General features: G+C 43.1%; 1 protein-coding gene across 3 annotated transcripts in view; it reads left to right on the top strand.

The window, feature by feature from the left end:
• The first annotated feature begins 2,127 nt into the window (after positions 1–2,127).
• LOC112262993 (RIMS-binding protein 2) overlaps positions 2,128–15,092 on the top strand; it is a 162,673-nt gene continuing 149,708 nt past the window's right edge. For all 3 annotated transcript variants that reach the window (XM_024438921.1, XM_042331608.1, XM_042331607.1), the window contains exon 1: positions 2,128–2,273. The gene's annotated coding sequence lies outside the window, so the exon portion shown is untranslated. The remainder of the gene's footprint in view (positions 2,274–15,092) is intronic.

Here is a 15,092-nt window from a genome sequence, read left to right as displayed (position 1 = left end):
TACCTAGATATATAGATGTTTCCTTTGCCTGGTGTTGGAATGGAAGGAATTGTATGTCAACAGTCTTGGGCCATCTGTGTGTTTGTGGTTTGCTTTCCTACCTTCATATCTCTGTCCCTGAGCTCAGTATTGTACAGTATGTTTCAGTTTATGTTTTATGGACAATATCTGCATGATGTTCCAAGCATGTTACAGACATGACCTAGTATTATCCATGATCAACAAATGTGATTTTTTTCTTAGCCTGCAGTAGACCTACATCTATGTAGATTATGCCTTCATGGAAAATTGCTTACTATTTCTCCTTTAGTGAGCTTTTGCTTGTCTCTGTGTGTGTGTGTGTGTGTGTGTGTGTGTGTGTGTGTGTGTGTGTGTGTGTCTGTGTGTTGTCTGTCTGTCTGTCTGTCTGTCTGTCTGTCTGTCTGTCTGTCTGTCTGTCTGTCTGTCTGTCTGTCTGTCTGTCTGTCTGTCTGTCTGTCTGTCTGTCTGTCTGTCTGTCTGTCTGTCTGTCTGTCTGTCTGTCTGTCTGTCTGTCTGTCTGTCTGTCTGTGTGTGTGTGTGTGTTAGCATGTATAGTCCGATCTCTTTAGAGCTGTATGTTTGCTCAAGGCAACAGATGTGCAGCTGGTCTAGTCTACACTCAACCCTTTGTATCCTGTAACTGGAGCCTTACTGGAGCATCAGGGGGAAAAGTGCTCATAATTAACCCAGCATCAGCAGCAGGACAGGTTGTTTTTCCACTCAGACCACCTGCTAGTCCTGTTCTGAGTTGCTGTATAACCCACTGGGCGGACACAGGGAAACTAACATGGTGAATAGTGTAGCTATATGTCAGCAACACTCGACTGTAACATCTTCGAAAAAGAACAGGAACTTCGCATGAATATGAACAGCGTAGGTGTAACGGATGTGAAACGGCTAGCTTAGTTAGCGGTGCGCGCTAAATAGCATTTCAATCGGTGACGTCACTTGCTCTGAGACCTTGAAGTAGTAGTTCCCCTTGCTCTGCAAGAGCCGTGGCTTTTGTGGAGCGATGGGTAACGATGCTTCGAGGGTGACTGTTGTTGATGTGTGCAGAGGGTCCCTGGTTCGCGCCCGGGTATGGGCGAGGGGACGGTCTAAAGTTATACTGTTACATAGGCTATACTAAAATAGGGTAAAAACGACAATACATTTTGAACAGATTATGATAAAGACATTAGGTTTGGACCATTGGTTTTCTTAGGGTGTTATCTATCTACCCAATTGGTCAATAGATGTGTTTTTGACTGGACACCTTAAACATTAGCAACGTTTTGTGTAAGTTGAATAGATGCTTATAGGCAGGTCATAACCTAGCTGAGGAATGCTCAACTCCGTTATCTTTTATTAAGGTGGGGGTGAGTATTGATAACTGGCCGCACAATTTGCTACCAACAACATTGAATCACCATCAGTCGATTAAAAATGTCAATTCTGAAAACTTTTACCAATACATATGTTTGTCCTGTACATCTCTGGGCCTTCCACAGGGTTCTGAAATTCGTACTTTTAATAAAAACGTATAGAAACTCCTTCCATGGAGGGCCTAGTGTCTGCAAGTTTTTGATTTGAACTTTTAATTAAGCCCTAGACAACCAGGTGTGTGGAGTTACTTACTAATTAGTGACCTTAATTCATCAATAAAGTACAAGGGAGGAGCGAAAACCTGCAGACACTCTGCCCTCCGTGGAATGAGTTTGACAGCTGTGTTCTACAATATGTAAACTGAGATTCAATTGGTACAAGCGCATTTGCGCTGAGTTGAGCAACACAAATGAGGAAAAAGTCAGTAGTATTTGAAAAAGGTTTATTTTAAAATAATTAATTTGAACACCTTGTGGAAGGACCGCAGTTACAAAGGGACAGGTTAGCGGTTTCAGATTATTATTATTATTTTTACAAGTATCAACTGATGGTGACTAAATGTTGTTGCTAGTAAATCGCGCGACCAGTTAATATAAAATCTTATTTATATTAAACTTCGTCTCAAAATAAGAGAATGGCGTTGAGCGTTCCTCAGCTAGTCATAACCATTTCAGGTCATTGAAATAATTCAGATGACCATGACAGCATTTTAAACTTATCTCGTGTTTACTCCACAGTTGAGAAAGGAAGTTGTGCCCCTCCACTTCCCAGACGTAGCGCCCCAGTGTCAGCGGGGGGAGAGACTACGTCTTCTAGAGGACAACAATAGAACCCTGAAACTGAAGCCTGGGGCTTTCAACCAACACAAGCTACAACATATACTGCTGGTGAGTCATTGACTCTCTATCTCTATCTATCTGAGGCTGTAGTGGTGGATATTATTTTCCGTGGCAAGAGGCTGGAGTCTTCTTGGAAAGGTAAGGCCGTCAGAAGCTGTATTTTCCCCCTTTGATTCCCTGCTCTGGACTGTGAACCATAAATAATTGTTCCTACAGCTAGACTGCTAAAGATTTAAATAAGTTGACTGTCTGTTCAGTTGTCTATTTGGAGTAGTAGGCTGACGGATTCATTGGGGACAGTTTGAATAGTTACTGGTGATGTCACTGCTGCTGATGGACACAGCTTTAAGATGTTGTGGCTCCAGACCCAACCTCTGAAGCCGAATAAAAATCCTCTATGCAAAAACTAGTCTCAAGAAAGTGAAGGCTAAAGATCTGTTTGGAAGCCACAGTCTACTACTCTCCTTATTTAGCCAACAGTTTCCAGCCCTGACAAGTGGAAGCTGCAGTAGCCGACTACGCTAGCCATGCTACTGGCCTGGTATGCAGCAGGGCAATGGCATTGGGACTAAACAGGTTGTTGGAGGGGGGCAGGCATGTTATGTATCCTCCAGTCCTCAGGCTGATCCCAAGCTGTGTCTTCACAGCGGAGACTGCTTGTAATTCCCCATGCTTCCCCTGATGTCTTCATGTTGTTTAATATGAATGAGCTACATCGATTAGCTCTCAGGGCACTGCTTGTGTTGAGGGGATGGGAATTAGCTGTGTGTGTGTGCACGTGTGTGTGATTTTATAACTTGCTGTACTGTTACTTTGAAATCTTGAACGATAGCTAGATTGGTGTATAACCATTTCTTGTCAGTGGATGTTTGTACTATCAGTTTGATTTCTCTGTTTGTAAGATTCCACCAATTGCGTGTGCTGAATGGAAATTGAGAAAAGGTCTAAACAGCTTTCAAGGTTATTCACAAACTTGAATAGTGTTGAGATATAATGAGATATTGTTGTGGCAGCTACAGTCTAAGGGTGTGAGGTCGGTGGTTCTGTGTGTTGTTTGCAAAGACAGGAATGTGTTAAATTGTATTTTTCAATTCTCAGCTATGTGATACTTAGCCTTCAAAGAAATAGTCTGTCTTTTCACCATTCTTCTGTCAGCTATTTAATCCCACTGCCGAATCAAACTCAATTATTTTGAACACATTCTTGGCCCAAGACTCATGTAATATTCAGTTGAAACCTCATTCTCCTAGAGCTTCTAACGAGCAATGTAAATTTGGCCAATGTTATAAAACATGACTTTTACTCACAATATATAGCGCTAGAGAAAGCTGTCCAGCAGGCTATTAGCAGCCAGCCAGGTGTTGTCTTAATTTGTTCTGTGATTGTCTTGTTTCGGTGACATGGTTAGACGAGCTCTGGTTACACAAACCCCTGCCCCCTCTACCTGGAAGTTGCTATGAAACGAGTGCTTCTGAAGTCAACTTACATCCTATAATTTCATGAAGCTGTTTTGCATTTCTCAGTCAACAGAGAAATGGGATGGGAGGAACAGGAAAGAGACAAGGGGAGGGATGTTAGTCCCCTGAAGAGAGAGAACTGCAGAATATGGTTTCTGAAATGATTGTCGTGGCATCGGTAATTACTGATACTGGATGCTCCCATGGAAGACTGAGTGAAGTGGTAATGAAAAACTAACAGAGCGTGAGGTACTTCAGTAGCAAGCCCCATTAGCCTCCAACTCTGTTATCTTCTAATGGAGATACAATCAGCAAAGCCACAGACTCATGTTAGCAAAGGTACCACTTTTCATGTACATGGCTGTCTGCTGACATTAACATGTGACCACCACAAAACATTCCTGTCATGTTTAATGCTAGCTCGATAAGGAAGGATGTCTTGTGTATATTTTATTTTTTGGCGATAAACAAAAGCGTACATAGACAAACACAATAGACATTTGCATACATACATTTCCAGCAACATGAATGACATCACACTTGCTTACACCCACATGTTCCCACCGTATTCACACCCAATGTTATTTTTAATGCTTGTAAGACTGCCCCATATGATTTCAAACTGTGTTACGTTTGTCTATAGATAGATTTTTTTCTCCATATTTAAATTAAGCATTTGATTCTTCCATTCTCTACTCCAACGGTTAACTTCCAGTATTTAAGTAATAGCTTCTTTAATATTGTCCAACCCATTGCCATGTCTGGAAATAGACAGATTAAAGAATGTCTTTGGTGGGGTAATTCGTATTTACAAAAATAAACATTTGGGAGACATGCCATTCTAAAGCGATGTATTCTACCTGGAAGATTTATGGGGAGATTGTTTCATTTAGTTAGATCTGCTTTCATGTTGTTGAGTAATGGGAGAAAGTTATCTTAACATGTTTGTCACTTATTAAGCATCCTGTGTAGTTAATCTTTTTTTTGTGGTCCACTTAAAGGATTGCTGTCGATCAAGTGTCAAACTCATTCCACGGAGGGCCAAGTGTCTGTAGGTTTTCGCTCCACCCTTGTACTTGATTGAGGAATTAAAGTCACTAATTACTAAGGAACTCCCCTCACCTGGTTGTCTAAGTCTTAATTGAAAGATAAAGATAAATAATAAATCAAACTTGCGGACGCTAAGCCCTCCATGGTATGAGGTTGACACCCTTGCTGTAGATCATGAGTTATTATTTGTGTTTTTCCCATTGCCATCACATTCATTTTATATCCTGAGATAAGAGAGTATTCACAAAATATTTTTAACAAGGGGGACATTGGGTTTTCTATTTTAGACACTTGACGCGCTGCAAGCGCTCATTGGTTTTTATGAGCATACTAACCCACATGGGTGATTGAAAGATGAACAAAGTCCACACTCCAGTCCAGTTGGTGGCGGTAATGCACGTTAAAGTTGGTTGCCAACTGCCATATAAAATCCACAGATGAAGAAGAAGCAGGATGACCTAGGAGAGATGAATAAAAGAGATGAATGAAAGAAAACTAACTAAAATGTGGTCAAAGGACAACATTTGGGAAACCCTGAACTAGCTAGCTAGGTAGCTGTTTGGCTTTCAAGCATATTCACTCATATTCACTTGTTTTGTAAACAGTTAACTAGGTAGTTAGCTACCACATGTTCTTGACAAACTGTCAACAGAGTAGCTGGCAAACAACAAGATATACCAAATAATGGTCTAAAAACCACTTCAGGATAAATAAATCAGATTTGACCGTTCAGACAAGTCGCATGGCCAGGAATCAGATTTGTACCTGACTTCAAACCACCTACAAAGGTGGCTGGAAATGTGGCTTGAAAGATCTGATTTGAATCGGATAGGATTTGAATCGGATATGCCACAAATTGGATTTGAGTCACAACTGGCATTGTGAACAAGGCATAAGAGCATGTCAGTCTCACAGTAATCACACTACTACTACTGCTCACAATCATGTTCATCATCAACCTCTGAATAACTCCCCATGATAAAGCAACAGTTAGGAATGCAAAGGAAGGAGGATTCCTGTCTGAAAGGCACCCCGTTGTCTACAGTGGTTGTGTTTTAGAACAGGAGAACAGGGGATGGTGAAAGCGCTGACACCACTATTCTACTCAAGCAGTGACGCAGCCTGAAGGTGTGTGTGTTTCTGCTCTTCCTGTTCCACGCTCCTCTGCATTTATTCCCTCTGATCTCTCTTTATTGCGGCATCAGAACTCGAACAAACACACACAGGAATATTCAGATGGGGGGTAGGGTGATGATGCTACACAATCCTCACAAAAACTGTGTGTGTGATGCAGCAGGGCAGGCTGCTGTACTGGGGGGCTGCCTCCCCATGCCCATGTTTACTTGAGTAGTAATGACATTAGAGCGGCGTGGCGCCCACACTACAGGCCTCCACCGCTGCCGTAATTCAATTAGCCTTCTTATTAGCGCTCTGGAGCAGCCGGGCCAACCCAGCCAAACCGGGACCCAGGACTATACTGCTGCTCTGTGTCTGAAGATAAACACACCATTCACTCCTTAGTACTCCTCACTGACTCTAGAACCTTTACATTCACAAAAAAAAAAATGTCACTCTAGAGTGTTCAGAATAGCGACTGCTTTGTATTCAGAACTGCTTTTGTATTCATTAATGCTTTGTGCTGTACTGGGCAGTATTAGCTGGTACTTTATGACTTTGGTTGGAACAAGGCCCATTCTTGTGTTGTAACAGGTTAAGTGCATTGCAGGAGTTGACATGTGTGCCATACTTGTACTGTACAGGGAGATAAAAGGAGAGGTTGGAGTTGAGCCAGATAAAGAAAACACAGATGTACACACACACACTCAAACACACACACAGCTAGTGCAAGAGCCTTTACCTGATTACAGTGAAGATGCTGAGATAACACTCCCCTAGGATCAGGTTCAGTTCGGCTGTGAAAGCCAACTGACATTTACTCCTGAGGTGCTGAACTGTTGCACCCTCTACAACCACTGTGATTATTATTTAACCCTGCTGATCTTCTATGAACATTTGAACATCTTGAAGAACGATCTGGCCTTAAATGGCCATGTAGTCTTATAATCTCAACCCGGCACAGCCAGAAGAGGACTACCCCTCAGAGCCTGGTTCCTCTCTAGATTTCTTCCTAGGTTCCTGCCTTTCTATGGTGTTTTCCTAGCCACCATGCATTTACATCTGCATTGCTTGCTCTTTAGGGCTTAAGCCTGGGTTTCTATATAAGCACTTTGTGACAACTGCTGATGTAAAAAGGGCTTTATAAACACATTTGAGTTAATTCCAGCCTGCTAATACTACAACACTGTCATGACCGTACCAGAATCATTAGCTATCTGATAAAACGTACAATACTATCTATGTGGTACAGTGGACGTATCAACGGTTCATGTAAAAATCTTTGGCTTTTATTTATCTTGTGTATTTGTTCTAGAGAGAGTGGACAAAGTCACCACAGTGCTCATATAACTGGGTGGTAGAGTTAAAGCTCTGCTAAGTTTCTCAATCACTGTATTGAGGCTATTAAAATTCCAATCTTCTGGAGGCTCCCTTTCTTGCCTTCTCAGAATGAATGTGCCCTTTTAATAATGTAACTGGTTTTAACAAGATCGTATAACGTTCATCTAACTTTCATAAGCCTGTTAGCCCAGTGACGAATTCATGCCATGGCACCCGAGGCTATTACGGTGCCACACTTCCACAGAGAAGAGCAATGAGTAAGAGTGAGAAGCCCCTATGGAGGCTGGAGAGTTGTACTGTACATACTGTAGCGGTTTCAGGGGTTGCGTTGTGGATATGTGCCTGCGAGGTTTCTTTGTTTGTGGTTGCCAGGACCACGGACAGCAATGCAAAGTATTCCCCAGAGGCAGGACCACGGACAGCTCAGGGGAAACCTCTAGCCAAACCGATATATCAGGAATGCTGCCAAAGCCTGATGATGATAATAATAATAATAAACAGGTTTAACCCTTTACTCGGACTGGTGTTGTGTGGCTGTATGTGTAAAACCTGCCTTACAAAGAACCCGGTACTGAAAACCCTACATTGGTGGAGAATGTGGGCAAGGCAGTGAGGATAATCACGCACCAATTTTTTATTTGTTTTTTTTTGTAACAAGCGGAAACCAATTGCTTTTTATTGAAGGAACAAAGGGAGTGTCAACTGCAGATGAATATGGACATGCTGAAAATTGCTCAACAGACCGCTGGTTTACACATCATGGCCACTCGGTATCTGCAGAAAATTATGCCAAATGATAACGTTGAGAGCGCACGGCAGAATGAGCGGCATGGCCACAGATAAAGTGGGCAGGAAAACTGGCTCCATTTCTTTGTGGGGAAGCACAACAGGCGTGGTCTGATCTGGAAGCAACAGAAGCCAATGACTATGACACACTGAAGAAGGAAATATTAGCATGGTTGGGAGTCACTGTCTCTTTGAGGGCACAGTGGTTCCATACTTGGACGTATAAACCCGAGAAGGCACCCAGGTCACAGATGTTTGACCTGGTCCACCTAGCAAAAGAAATGTCTGGAGCCTGCGACCCTCAGTACTGGGGCCATCGTGGAAAGAATAGTGATTGACCACTACATCCGGGGCTTACCTTACAAGCTAAAGAAGGTTGTCAGCCAGGGCAGTCCCACCACAGTGGATGGAGTGGTGGACCTCGTTGAGAGATGTCGAGCAACTGACGAACTGCTCAAACCCAGCCGCCTGGACAGAACCACCCAGGAAAAGGGAGGCCTCAAAGAAGGAGGAAGAAAGACATCCCAACTACAGACTCCCCAGGTTTGGAAAGAAAGAACCCAAAGGGCAGAGGGGGAACGTGGGCGCCTGGACCATGTTTTCCAACTTGAAGCAAAGATGAGGAATAGAGGGGTTGATATCGACACCCGGGAGTGCTACCGCTGTGGTGAAATAAGACACATCGCATCGCAACTGTCCCAAGAAGGAGGAACCCATGAAGGTCGACATTTCCAATCTACACCCCTGCCATGTAATTTCTGCCCATGTCCAAGCCCACCGCCACCCACCGCACCTGTTGGGTACAGGTACAAGGGAAAGAAGTAGATGCTCTTTTAGACTCCGGGAGCATGGTCTCCCTCATCATGCCTTCACTACTAACCCAGCTGAGGAAAGACTGCCGCTCCAACCATGGACATCACCTGTGTACATAGGGACACCGAAACGTGTCCAACTGCAGATGTAGAGAGGTAACCTACTGTAGGGTTGATTGAAAATCTGCCATATCCCGTGCAAGTGGGTCACGACTGTCCATATTTTCAAGAATTCTGGAAAAGACTACAGGACAAAAGGAGATGGCTGCGCCAGTAATAGGACATGCCAGGTACCATTTACATTTTCCAGTGATAAGAAAATGAAACCGCTACCAAAGAACTCCCTGTCCTATGAAAGGAAAATTAACAAATTGGTACTTACCTGCCCAACTTCCGTAGCCGACATTGGAGTTCTCCTGGGAGAAGAAGGGGAAGGAAATGACGAAGAGACAGGAAACCCAGAAGGGATAAATGGAAGAGGAGGAACAGGAAGAGCAGGGCAAGGGGCCTGGAAATTCCTCCTGAGTTAACAAAGTATATGGGAAAGTTTGGTACTGCTCAGCTGAAAGACCCCACACTACAGAACGCAAGACAGAATGTCAAGGTAGTAGATGGTAAGTCTTGCTAATATAGTCACCTTTCCTCATTTTTCCAAGATAAAAAATCTCTTATACCAGGTCACGAAGTCGAATGACATGACAGTGGAGCAGCTGTTGGTTCCAACCCTGTTTCGGCAAACAGTGCTGAGCCGGGCCTATAGCCATTTGTTGGGAGGACATATACGGAGAGAAAAAACACAACAGGTGTTACAATGTTTCTTCTGGCTGGGGGTGCAGTTTTATGCGGGTATGCCGTTTTGGTAAGGTATTGCCAGGGGTGTCCTGACTGCCAGAGAACCTCATCCCTTCCTGAAATCCATTAATCCCGTTGCCAGTGATAGACATGCCATTCGATAGAATTGCTATGGATTTAATTGGACCATTACCACAGTCTGCGAAAGGCTTTCAACATATATTGGTTGTGGTACATTATGCCACAAGGTATCCCAAGGCCATTCCCCTGCGTAATGCTAACACCAAGAGCCTCGCCAGAGAGCTGCTACAGATGCTCTCCCAGGTACCCCTAGAAATCCTGATGGACTAAGGTACGGTGTTCATGTCCAAGGTGATGGGGACTGGTCTGTTGTTCCCAGTTCTCCTTTGTCACATCTAACAATCCCCTGAGCCCATGGGAAAACAATAGCTCAAATGGTGAAAAACCAGTGGATGCCTGCTCTCTTATGGCAAACATTAAAAACCGGCAGCCGCTGATCCCAGTTTCGCCCATCCCGCTCCATGATCCGTCTGAGCATGGATTTCAGGGTTCTATTAAATCTCTCGACTAGGCCATCGGCCTGGGGGTGATATACAGAAGTGTGCAGTTGTTTGATTTGAAGCAATTTACATACAGTGGGGCAAAAAAGTATTTAGTCAGCCACCAATTGTGCAAGTTCTCCCACTTAAAAAGATGAGAGAGGCCTGTAATTTTCATCATAGGTACACTTCAACTATGACAGACAAACCTATGACAGACCCCTCCTAGGGACGGCATGAAAGAGCACCAGTAAGCCAGTGACCCTAGCCCCTATAATAGGGTTAGTGGCAGAGAATCCCAGTGGAAAGAGGGGAACCGGCCAGGCAGAGACAGCAAGAGAGCCTTTCCTTTCACCTTCACACTCCTGGGCCAGACTACACTCAATCATATGACCCACTGAAGAGATGAGTCTTCAGTAAAGACTTAAAGGTTGAGACCGAGTTTGCGTCTCTCACTTGGGTAGGCAGACCATTCCTTACAAATTGAGCTTTATAGGAGAAAGCCCTGCCTCCAGCTGTTTGCTTAGAAATTCTAGGGACAAGGCCTGCGTCTTGTGACCGTAGCGTACGTGTAGGTATGTACAGCAGGACCAAATCAGAGAGATAGGTAGGAGCAAGCCCATGTAGTGCTTTGTAGGTGAGCCCTTGCCCTTGCCTTAACAGGAAGCCAGTGTAGGGAGGCTAGCACTGGAGTAATATGATAAAAAAATGTTGGTTCTAGTCAGGATTCTAGCAGCCGTATTTAGCACTAACTGAAGTTTATTTAGTGCTTTATCCTGGTAGCTGGAAAGTAGAGCATTGCAGTAGTCTAACCTAGAAGTAACAAAAGCATGGATGAATTTTTCTGCATCATTTTTGGACAGAAAGTGTCTGATTTTTGCAATGTTACGTAGATGGGAAAAAAGCTGTCCTTGAAACAGTCTTGATATGTTCGTCAAAAGAGAGATCAGGGTCCAGAGTAACGCCGAGGTCCTTCACAGTTTTATTTGAGACGACTGTACAACCATTAAGATTAATTGTCAGATTAAACAGAAGATCTCTTTGTTTCTTGGGACCTAGAACAAGCATCTCTGTTTTGTCCGAGTTTAAAAGTAGAAAGTTTGCAGCCATCCACTTCCTTATGTCTGACACACTGACTTCTAACGAGGGCAATTTTGGGGCTTCACCATGTTTCATTGAAATGTACAGCTGTGTGTTATCCGCATAGCAGTGAAAGTTAACATTATGCTTTCGAATCACATCCCCAAGAGGTAAAATATATAGTGAAAACAATAGTGGTCCTAAAACGAAACCTTGAGGAACACCGAAATTTACAGTTGATTTGTCAGAGGACAAACCATTCACAGAGACAAACTGATATCTTTCAGTTTGATCTAAATCAGTTTGATCTAAATAAGATCCAAATCAGGCCAGAACTTGTCCGTGTAGACCAATTTGGGTTTCCAATCTCTCCAAAATAATGTGGTGATCGATGGTATCAAAAGCAGCACTAATGTCTAGGAGCACGAGGACAGATGCAGAGCCTCGGTCTGATGCCATTAAAAGGTCATTTACCACCTTCACAAGTGCAGTCTCAGTGCTATGATGGGGTCTAAAACCAGACTGAAGCATTTCGTATATATTGTTTGTCTTCAGGAAGGCAGTGAGTTGCTGCGCAACAGCTTTTTCTAAAAAATTTAAAAATATTTTCTGGGTCAAGGTTTGACTTTTTCAAGAGAGGCTTTATTACAGCCACTTTTAGTGAGTTTGGTACACAACCGGTGGATAGAGAGCCGTTTATTATGTTCAACATAGGTGGGCCAAGCACAGGAAGCAGCTCTTTCAGTAGTTAAGTTGGAATAGGGTCCAGTATGCAGCTTGAAGGTTTAAAGGCCATGATTATTTTCATCATTGTGTCAAGAGATATAGTACTAAAATACATGTGTGTCTCTCTTGATCCTAGGTCCTGGTAGAGTTGTGCAGATTCAGGACAACTCCGCTTTGAAGGAATACGCAGATTTAAAGAGGAGTACGTAATTTGCTTTCTAACGATCATGATCTTTTCCTCAAAGAAGTTCATGAATTCATTACTGCCAAAGTGAAAGCCATCCTCACTTGGGGAATGCTGCTTTTTAGTTAGCTTTTCGACAGTATCAAAAAGAGATTTCGGATTGTTCTTATTTTCCTCAATTAAGTTTGAAAAATAGGATGATCGAACAGCAGTGAGGGCTCTTCGATACTGCATGGTACTGTCTTTCCAAGCTAGTCGGAAGACGTCCAGTTTGGTGTGGCACCATTTCCGTTCCAATTTTCTGGAAGCTTGCTTCAGAGCTCGGGTATTTTCTGTATACCAGGGAGCTAGTTTCTTACAAGAAATGTTTTTATGGGTACAACTACATCTAGGGTATTGTGCAAGGTTAAATTGAGTTCCTCAGGTGATTAACTGATTTTTGTCCTCTGACATCCTTGAGTAGGCAGAGGGAGTCTGGAAGGGCATCAAGGAGTCTTTGCGTTGTCTGGGAATTTATAGCACGACTTTTGAAGCTCCTTGGTTGGGGTCTGAGCAGATTATTTGTTGCAATTGCAAACGTAATAAAATGGTGGTCCGATAGTCCAGGATTGTGAGGAAAAACATTAAGATCCACAACATTTATTCCACAGGACAAAACTAGGTCCAGAGTATGACTGTGGCAGTGAGTAGGTCTGGAGACATGTTGGACAAAACCCACTGAGTAGATGATGGCTCCGACAGCCTTTTGAGTGGGTCTGTGGACTTTTCCATGTGAATATTAAAGTCACCAAAAATTAGAATATTATCTGCTATGATTACAAGGTCCGATAGGAATTCAGGGAACTCAATGAGGAAGGCTGTATATGGCCCAGGAGGCCTGTAAACAGTAGCTATAAAAAGTGATTGGGTAGGCTGCATAGATTTCATGACTAGAAGCTCAAAAGACGAAAACGTCCTCTTTTTTTTTTGTAAATTGAAATTTGCTATCGTAAATGTTAGCAACACCTCCGCCTTTGCGGGATGCACGGGGGATATGGTCACTCATGTAACCAGGAGGTGAGGCCTCATTTAACACAGTAAATTCATCAGGCTTAAGCCATATTTCAGTCAGGCCAATCACATCAAGATTATGATCAGGCTTAACTGATAGCATTCCACTGAACTCTCCCCCTCTCCTCTGCCTCATCTATACTGAACAAAAATATCAACGCGACATGCAACAATTTGAAAGATTTTTAAACATATTATACTTTCACATGCCTGGGCAGGGGTGCAGCCATAGGTGGGCCTGAGAGGGCATAGGCCCACCCACTTGGCAGCCAGGCCTACCCACTTGGGAGCCAGGCCCAGCCAATCAGAATGAGTTTTCCCCCACTAAAGGGCTTGATTACTGACAGAAATACTTCTCAGCACCCCACCCCTTCCTCAGACGATTCAGCAGGTGAAGAAACCGGATGTGGAGGTCCTGGGTTGGCATGGTTACACAGTAGAGAAATTAACATTAAATTCCCTGGCAACAGCTCTGGTGGACATTCCTACAGTCAGCATGCCAATTGCATGCTCCCTCAAAACTTGACACATCTGTGGCATTGTGTTGAGACAAAACTGCAAAAAAATGTAAGTGGCCTTTAAGTGGCACCTGTGTAATTATCATGCTGTTTAATCAGCTTCTTGATATGCCACACTTGTCAGGTGGATGGATTATCTTGGCAAAGGAGAAATGCTCACTACAGGGATGTAAACAAATTTGTGCACAAAACTTGACAGAAATAAACTTTTTGTGCGTATGTCAAATTTTGGGGATTTTTTTAAAATTTCAGCTCATTAAACATGGGACCAACACTTTACATGTTCCGTTTAGATTTTTGTTCAGTCAGTGTATAATGCACATGTGTTACACAGGGATCAACCCTGAAAAGTCTTGCTTAAGCATGGCAAGAGGGCCTATCATGTTAGGTAAAGTCTATTTGTGGCTGGTTTTTACACATTTAGATTGGTGGTAGAGCATCAGTGTGGGTTGAATGGAGCTGGGGCTGGGTCAATGTAGGGGCAGGATAAATAAAAGCACTCCTGGGTGATTTAGCTTACTGCATGCCTCGTCCTCCCAGCCTCTACATCTGTAATGTGACCTTCATAAGCAGATTCAAATATGTAGCAGGCGTGCATTGATTTCTGGACCAGTCACTAAGATTTATGGACTCAGCCAGTACATAAATATTGATACTTGCTTTCTCAAAGAAGATCTGACACTGTGTGTGTGTACACATTTAATTTTACTTGTGGGTACCAGAAGTCCTCACAACAATAGTAAACAAACTCAAATTCAGAGAAGTGAGGACATTTTCCGTGTCCACTTGTAAAAAGGATATTTTCGTCTTAGGGGTTAGGGGTTTGGTTTAGGTTTAAGGGTTTGGGAAAATAGGATTTTGAATGGGAATCAATTGTTGGTCCCCAAAAAGTCCTCAAGTATATTAAGACATAGATGTTAAAGTGTACTGGACTTTCTTAAGACAGAACAAAGTAGGAGCCACAGCAGGCACCTGATAAAAACAACTTCTGGTATGAAATGAGAATGCTGTTGGTAACCTAAATGGGCTTCTGCAGCAGCAAAATAGGTAATTCCCATTAAGTGACGCCGATTGATTTTTTTTGTGTTTGATGGTGGTCCCCAAGCTGGATTGATGGCTTTAAAATACAGCGATGACTGAAATATATTTCCCTTGGTTTTCCTATGTCAAGTCCTCAACAGGTAACCCTTTCTCTCCTTATGTATGCACATACATGTAGTGTAGCATCACTATACACTCTCTCTCTCTCTCTCTCTCTCTCACACACCCCTCCCTTACTCGAGACACCCTACACAATCTATCGCCAGCAGACAGAACACAACGTCACAGTTAGATTGCTTTTCCAAATCTGTAACATCTAATTTAACGCCATCAGAAGGTGGGATGGGTTCAATC

The sequence above is a fragment of the Oncorhynchus tshawytscha genome, linkage group LG12, assembly GCF_018296145.1.
Source record: "Oncorhynchus tshawytscha isolate Ot180627B linkage group LG12, Otsh_v2.0, whole genome shotgun sequence".
Classification (NCBI taxonomy): domain Eukaryota; kingdom Metazoa; phylum Chordata; class Actinopteri; order Salmoniformes; family Salmonidae; genus Oncorhynchus; species Oncorhynchus tshawytscha.
The sequence above is the reverse complement of the archived record's forward strand: the minus strand, read 5'-3'. Positions and strand labels throughout refer to the sequence as shown.